An 8,529-nucleotide genomic window follows, 5' to 3' on the forward strand; every position below is an offset into this window, starting at 1 on the left:
TAGCCACACTGTACACATATTCAATACTAGACATGCTTTAAAAGGTTGTTTTATTCTTCCACAATGCAACAGGAATGCTGGACAAAATGTTATTTTTAGAGGAATGAGAACATGGTATTCCCTTCCTTCATCATTTTTAAATTCAACAAATGTTAGAGCTTTTAAAAGAGCATTGTTTAATTATTTTGTCATGTAAGGTGTTATAATTGCACATTTGTGAATTGATATACTTTGTTACTAATGTTATATTAAGTGCATGTAATTGTAATTGTTTTTGTAATGTTTGTTTTGCCTTTTTTAAGGACCCCAGGAAGAGTAGCCATTGTTACGGCAATGCCTAATGGGGATCCAAATAAATAAATAATTTTAACCATGTATTTATTTCAATCTTCATTGGCCATCTTTCCATTTTTGTCTCGTTAAAACCACAAATGTCCACTTCCTGTCCCGTTCGGCCGAACAGTTAACTGTAAACATTTGTTTAAAACAGAGTCGAAGTCTTTGTCTTTCAGTTCAGACGCTGTCACAACAGAATGTGCAACTCAAATAAGGATTGATTCCTAATTTGAAAGTGCAATATCATTTCCTGTGATTCTGTTTTAACTGGTGCCGTGTTATAAATAACCCACGGCCTTCTCGGCCCAACCAAAGCACTTCCTTTTTAACGTTTAACAGGATGAGGAAGCGGCAGCGGCTCCTCGGCTCTGGGTCACATGGACTTTTCCAGGACCGGTCGGTCGTCAGGCTGAGCAGAAACAGACGTAAATATGGACGCTGCTATTTATCCTATCTAACACACAACACAGCATGAATCTCAGCAGAGTCCACGCTAGGAAAAAAAATAAAAAATGAAGTGTAGCGCTGATATTTTAGGGAGCTCTGAAGCTAAATTAAAAACAAACTTCCCAGAGGAAACAGTCAGTGAAAAAGAGTGTACAGTAGCAGGGGGATTAATGGATTCTTGTAAGTCCTGGCTCAGTTTCCCTACCTCCTGCAGAGACTCTTATTTCCCTCAGCACATAATTAAAACTAAGTTGCACCATATGTGCTCATAAAATGATGTATGGAGTTTGCTCTTCTATGAAGAAATCACAGGATTTTCATGCCGTATAATCAGAAACAATTCAGGTACTTGGAAAAAAAACATTTTATTTCGATTGAAAATGTTACAATTTGCAGTGAAGAACAGCTGGTTATAAATACGAATGTGTATCACAGCTGCTTTTCATGCTATTTTCGAATAACGTGTTGAAAAGCAATAACATTATAGTTGTTTTGGTCAAACCTTAAAACGAATCCGATCATGTGGGATTGCTTACGTGATCGATTAGCACGTTGTGTTGTGAAGGACTCTCAGCTACGACTTTGTTAAATTTGAGCTCATCTGTAAAATTTGCGGATATATACTCGCACGGCATTCTGGGGGATGTAGGCAGAGGAAAGGCTTCAGCTGCTCAACATCTCACGGCCCAGCTAACTCGCTCTTTGGCTAGCTAGCAGCGGCCTGTTTGAGCGACACACGTGCAGTTTCACGTTTCACCACCGCGCCTCAGAGCGACGTGGAGCGAGAGCGGGAAACGAGCGCAACGGCTCGAGAGGAAACTGTGGATAAGAGAGGAAAGGTCATGTCAACAGTTTGGCAGGAATAATCAAACTTTTTTCTTCCTGTTCTTTATTTCAAAAAGGTAAAACACAAAAACTCATCAATAATTATTGATGTCGACTCATATGAAACGCTTTAATACTAGGGCTGTGTATTGGCAAGAATTTGGCGATACGATACATATCATGACAGAGGGGTGACGATACGATATATCCCGATATATTGCGATACTGTAAGCAAGGCGATATATTGTGATGTATTGCGAGTTCTTTTGTCCAAAACTTCTATTAAATAAAAACCTCTTACTGGGAAAAAATAAAAAAACCAAAAATCATTGTCTCAGAAAATTCTAATATTACATAGACATACTTTTTGTTCTGCTTTGAATGTATTTTATTTTAGTTGTTTCATGTTTCTTATTTCATCCATGTTTTCAATTATTAGACTAAATTTGCCAATAAATAGTTTGAAAATATATTTTTTGCAGCTTTTAGTTTTTAATATTAATTTACAATATGGTCACCCAACACTTAACAATAGCCTCTACCTCAAGAGGTAGAGGAGCCAAATGGCTGGCTCACTGCTGCCAACTAGTGGTCAGAGGCTGAACTACAACATAAAATGAACGGCTGGCAGGAAAGTTGACATTTTAAACCTCAATAAAAAAATCGATACAGGGCCTTAGAATATCGATACAGTATCGGGAAATGAAATATTGCGATATTTCAGTGTATCGATATTTTCTTTCACCCCTATTTAATACATTGTTCAACCACATCGCCCAGCCCCATGTACATCCCATGAATACTCTGAAAGGTTGAATATAATCTGTTCAGTATTTCAGGAGTTATTTTAATAACAAAGAGTTGATTCTAACAGTTAATGTCTAAGTTTTAAACACAGATCAGATAGTGCTCAGAGTATAAGTTGTGGTTCAGATTCGGCTACTGCTAAGCTGAATTTTAGCTCAGTATCTGTAAAATTTACCAAGTTACAAACAGACTGCTTTGATATGACGCCATCTTGATTCAAGTTTAGATGTATGTCCAGAAGGTTTCGTTAAAGTTCTTCTAGTGCAGGGGTTCTCAACCTTTTCAGTCTTGTGTACCCACTGAGCCATTTTATCATACCACTAGTACCCCCTCTGTCAAACGTAATGATGACTCTCCAAAACTATAATGTACAACTGATTATTAAATGGAAATTATTTATTTAACCCTAGAACAGGGGTGCCCAAACATTTTCCCTGGCAGGGCCAAAATGTAAATGGATCTGAAGGCTGCGGGCCAAATGCAATAATATAATAGATTAAATGCAAATACTTTTTAAGTAAAGTTGTTTTATTTTTTGTGATTAAGATAGCAGTCAATATGGTGGCCCACATTTTTTGTTTGTTATTTTTTTGTTAGCCAATGGACATGCAGAAAATTTGACATATTGTACACTCGAGCACCAAAGGCTCATGGCGCTTTTCATAAATTAAAATTTGTGTATTTGGGGTCTTAGTATGCAAATCTAGATATGTGCTTAAATCTAATCTAAATGTCTTTTGTAGTTACTTGTATGTTTAATTTTTATATAATTCTATGATAAAATAAGTGCCGTGAGTTAAGACTGTAAGCCCTACAGCTCTTTATATAGTTGGACCAATAGTTGGAATGACTAAGTGGAAATAGTGTTTCTACATTAAACAGGTAAATACAACCTAGTAGCCAGGACAACTGCTGGTGGGCCAAACCAAATGACTTGGCGGGCCAATTTTGGCCCGCGGGCCCCACTTTGGGCTCCTCTGCCCTAGAAGGTTTAATTCTCAGGCCTTTTATTCATTTCAACTCAAATTAAACATAAAGATAAATACTTTGCCTTGGGAGTGAATAAGTAATTAAATAAATAAATCAGGTACAGAAAGCAAAATACATCAAATACAACAAATTTCGTGAGATTCCGGTTTTATACTGGATTCCATTTTGTGTTGTCAATTTTCGTTTGTATTTTCCACATTGTGGAAATCAAAGGACCCTACATATCTCAGTCCTATTTTTATTTATTTTATTTTTTTACAAACCTGGGAAATTTTTCCATGTACCACGTACCCCTGGTTGGGAATCACTGCTCTCGTGAATCATGAAGTTTATTTTGTCGGTACAGATGAAAAAGCNGCTCATGGCTCCGCCTTTGCAATCGGCAGCTGGAGATAAACACAACCTCCTGGTGACCTCCTCTGCAGACGGAGTCCTGCTCTCCTTGTCATGGAAAACTCAGATTGCAGAGTTACATTTACGATCAGCCTTTGACCATTCCCTGATACACAGCAGCCCCCCGGAGACCGCCATTCCACATTCACTGTTTGCAACGCTTCTCAATTACACAGCAACAGTCTCAGGCCGCGTCCCCAACCCCCCACAGGCGTCCCTGGTCTGCATGGACCAGCGTCCATCGGGTCCTTAATGAGACTGTTTCGCTTTCGCCCTGGCGAGGCACGTATCCTCCCTCCACGTGGTTGTTCTCATCATTTTCATTCCCATTTCCCATTTTTAGACTCGTCTCATTTCCTGTGTAGATGTGTCACAATAAAAAGAAAAAGCTAATTTTACCCAGATGCTGATTACTTTGTTCACAGCAAGGAAGATGTGTAAAAAATAAAAAAAAGGTTAGAAAAGGGAGAGATCAAGAGCGAGTATATTTAGATACATTTGTACCCATTTCATGCACTTATGTTACACAACAATAAGTGCTTTTTTTAACCAACGAGATGAATTCTGTGGTTTAAGAAAATGTTTCTAACCTCAAGTTCAGCAAATACATTGTAGTTTTAGAAAAAATAAAGATTTTTAATTTGCTGATTTAACTTTTAGAGCCAATCCAGTTTAAAATGACCGTCTGATGCTGTTTTTATGCTCACTAATATTACTGAACAGCTGCAAGTGAACCTAAATGCTTTTGGCATATTCGAAAGAGTTTGGGGCTTTAAACCAGTATTTTTTTATTTTCTGAGCTAAAACTGGCACTTGATGTGTTATACTTGCTTTATTATCACTTAAAGACTCTGGGGATTTTTTTTTTCAGCTAAAAACGTCCCCAAATCTAAGTTTAGTTTGTCCGATTTTTCTAACTATTGGTAGATAAGATGTTTTTCAGACTTAGAGTGACTTGTTTAAAAAAATGTACACAAAATAGAAATTAGGTAGTGAAGCGTCTAGACTGGATTACTGTAATTTTTTTATTATCTGGGCATCCAAAAAACTATTTAAGAAGCTGCTGCTAGAGTTTTAATGAGAGTTGGAAGGAGAGATCATATTTCTCCAGTTTTAGCTTCTCTCCACTGGCTCCCTGTCAAATTCAGAATTGATTTTAAAATATTACTCCTAACATACAAAGCTCTTAACAACCAAGCTCCATCATATATTAAACATCTTATTGTTCTGAAGAAATTTATAGTTATTATAGATTAGTACTGATGTTAGAAAACAACACCAGAGTTTTAGGGTTTCCTTTTTATAATATTTGTATAATGTCTGATCTATTATGTGTTAATTGAAATAGAGTAGATACATGTCCGAATCATAACACATAAGTGAACCGTTTTGAAACATTAGATTGAGGTCCTTGTCTGAATGCCTGTGATTCAGTCGTAGGTCAGTAGGGGGAGAACTCAGGCATCGAAGAATCGTGTATAAAAACATGCATTTCCTGTATTTGAGTCAGTGTGGTTTCACTTGTCAGTCCGGTGACAAATAAACCTCACTCWGATCCAGAATTCTGGTGTTGTATGACCTTATTCCTTTTACAAATCAATTTATTTAACTATTGTGTTTTAATCTGACTTCAGCCGATATTAAACACGTATTTCTTACAGTTCCATAGTTTCCTAACAAAGCACTTCACTCTCAGACTGCAGGTTTACTTGTGGTTCCTGGAGTTTCTAAAAGTAGAATGGGAGGCAGAGCTTTCAGTTATCAAGCTCCTCTCTTGTGGAACCAACTTCCAGTTTCTGTCCGTGAGGCTGACACTCTGTCTGCTTTTAAGATTAGACTGAAGACTTTCCTTTTTGATAAATCATATAATTAGACTTAGGTTTCCTGAATTATTCCTTAGTTATTATAGTTAATCAGTTCTGCTGCTGTAGGCTCAGACTGATCAACTGAGCACATGTCCTCACTCTGCTGTTGTCTTTAGTCTCTCTTCTCTACATGTTTGTTTTTATTCTATTAATAACCTGTTTTGTTTCTCTTCAGGAGGAAAATACGTCTGGACCAGTTCTTCTGTGTTTGGCTGTGCCTCTTTCCTGTCCCCCACCCCAAACCCAGCCGGTCGAGGCAGATGGACGCCTGTCCTGAGCCTGGTTCTGCTGGAGGTTTCTTCCTGTTCAAAGGGAGTTTTTCCTCTCCACTGTCACCAATGTGCTGCTCAGGATGGGAGAATGTGATGAAGCGAAGATTCGGCGCCATCTGCTGCTTCTTTAGATTTTTTTAGCACCCTGACACAACAATTGTTGTAACTTGGCGCTATATAAATAAACTGAAGTGAATTGAATTGAAGCCGGCCTTTCATAAGACTTTAAATATATGCTCTGAGAAAGTATTCTTTGTGTTTCATCCTAGACATATTATTCAGTGCTCTAAAACAAATGGTCTGTTTCCATTTTACAGCAGTGTTTTGTGGAGCGGAGCGGCCCGGCAGCCTGCAGGATTTGTGAGTCTCTGCCAGTAACGACTGAGGAGCCAGTCCATGGTGTACAGAACAAAACAAAGAGAAAATGAGCTCATAAAAAATCTCACTTTCAGCACCGCTGCTCTAAACTCATATTGGAAAAAAAAAAAAAACAACCTCATCCAGCGCATCAGGAGGGATGTGTCCCCCGACACATCAGTCGTCAAGGCAACAGGATAGTAAAGTTAAGCATATGAAATGAAGCAGAGGAAACATCATTCTGAGGGCGTGCACGTAGCAGGAGATCAATTACGACTCCAGAGGAAGAAGCAAATATTCCTGTTGGTCAGAAACATCTTTATCAGTCTGCAGTTTGTCAAACAAACAGAAAAGTGACAGAAAAGTGCTTCTGTCTGTTAGCAAAATATCTCAAGAATCACAGGAGGAATGTGGATTAAACTTCCAGAAGCAGTGACCTAAAATTTGACTCATCCTCCTTCATTAATCAACATGAACTTAGTCCAAAACTCAAAAATATCCACATCATATGCATCCCTTTAAATAATAAAAACCTCTGATTTAGAAACATATTTGTGCTTGGTTTAACCAGTGGAAACACATTATATGGTTACTTTAATCTTTTTAAATCCCAAACTACAATGCACTCTACAAAATATTTATATTTTAGTTTGTACTTTGTGTAGTTTTTTTTCTTTATTATGGGAGGAAAAGATGCTGTTTTCTTATATTATAGCTTCCAAAATCAAGATCTCAATTAATTTATTAATTCATTACCATGAAAAAACATAACATAAACATGCATCCTTTTCAAAATGGACAAGAGATTTTAAGTTGTAGTTGTGACACTGTCATATGCATTAATAATAATGTGATATTAATGTTGACTATCCCTTAGGCTTATGTCTTCACTTATTTTCATTAAAATTATACCAGCTGTATTCACGGTTTATGCAGCTAGTAAAGCTTGCACAGCTTTTAAAAAGTGTATTTTAAGTTTAATAAGTGCAGTAAAATATTCTCAGGCTGTTTATTTTTGATGAGGGCGAGTCTGTAATGGGTGTAGTCCCTAAAACACCGTCCTCCTGCCCTGAGGAGCAGCTGAGCGGACACACTGAGTGTTACACACATATAACCATTTAAAACAAGCACGAACATACCTGTGTGAGGGCTCGTTGGCAGGTGTTTCTGTTGAAAAGGTCCGCTTTTTATTCCAGCTCTACTTCCCCAGCTTTACGTTGTCCGGCGGCTGTTAAACTTAACTTACAGCGATGAAACTGAGAAAAACTGAGGGGAAATCGATACTTTAGCGACTTTGACCCCTTGTTCAAGAGATAAAACACCCAAAAAAGGCGATGTTTTGTCACAAATGAGCCAATTACCGCCTTTGAAGCGAGGTTTGTGCTGCGAGAAGTGGTTTTATCATTTAGTGGAAGATGTGGCTCAGAGCTCGGTTTTCATCCGGCGCGACCAACTCCTCCCCGAAAGGGGCGTTCGTCTTTCAAAGAACCATTAAATCCACTTTTCTAGCCAGTAAACCTCAGCTGGTCGTTTATATTATGTCCAAATGTCTAATTAAATAATCTTGCATTTGAAAATGTATTTTATAACGAATATAGTTTTTGGTTTACACGTCAACATCCCCCCCCACTTACTGAATGGTTTCGTCCACGCTCGCTTCCACCGCTCGAGAAAACAGACTTCACCTCTTTTCTGTGGAAAATATCGTTGAGGACTATTAATAGAGCAAGATTTAAAATAAACCTGTTCAAATTTAAGTGGCAATCGTGAAAAAAAGAACATAAAGGCGCTAAAACCCGTTTTAAACTAAAAATAAAATCACCCCACCCCCCAATTTTATTATAACCTTTAATAACCCTGATCACATAGGCTTTATTTTCTTAATTTTCTCTGATTGTCTTTGATTTGTTAACATCTTGCAAAATTTGTTAGTGCTCATCGATCTCTGCTACTAACACCACATTTTAGGCCAATATCTTTAAAATTCACTAAATTATAGCCAATTTTTGTCTATTTTTTTTAGGTTGCTTCTTTGTTAATCAGCAGTAAATACACATCCGGGGATTATTTTCTGCAAGTTTCATCCAGTACTTCATGAGATATTTTGGTAATGTGGGCAAAAACATTAGGCTGGTTCACCCCAAAGATCCGGTGCCACGGCACAAACAGAGCAATATTGTATATGCTGTTAAGTGCCAGGAGGACTGCGACCAGTTATACATCGGGGAAACAAAGCA

General features: G+C 37.7%; 1 protein-coding gene across 1 annotated transcript in view; it reads right to left on the reverse strand.

Moving 5' to 3' along the window:
* hpcal1 (hippocalcin-like 1) overlaps positions 1-7,675 on the reverse strand; it is a 16,909-nt gene extending 9,234 nt beyond the window's left edge. The window contains exon 1 of the mRNA XM_014015692.1: positions 7,432-7,675. The gene's annotated coding sequence lies outside the window, so the exon portion shown is untranslated. The remainder of the gene's footprint in view (positions 1-7,431) is intronic.
* Positions 7,676-8,529: the final 854 nt, after the last annotated feature.

This window comes from Austrofundulus limnaeus, unplaced genomic scaffold (assembly GCF_001266775.1).
Source record: "Austrofundulus limnaeus strain Quisiro unplaced genomic scaffold, Austrofundulus_limnaeus-1.0 Scaffold133, whole genome shotgun sequence".
NCBI lineage: Eukaryota > Metazoa > Chordata > Actinopteri > Cyprinodontiformes > Rivulidae > Austrofundulus > Austrofundulus limnaeus.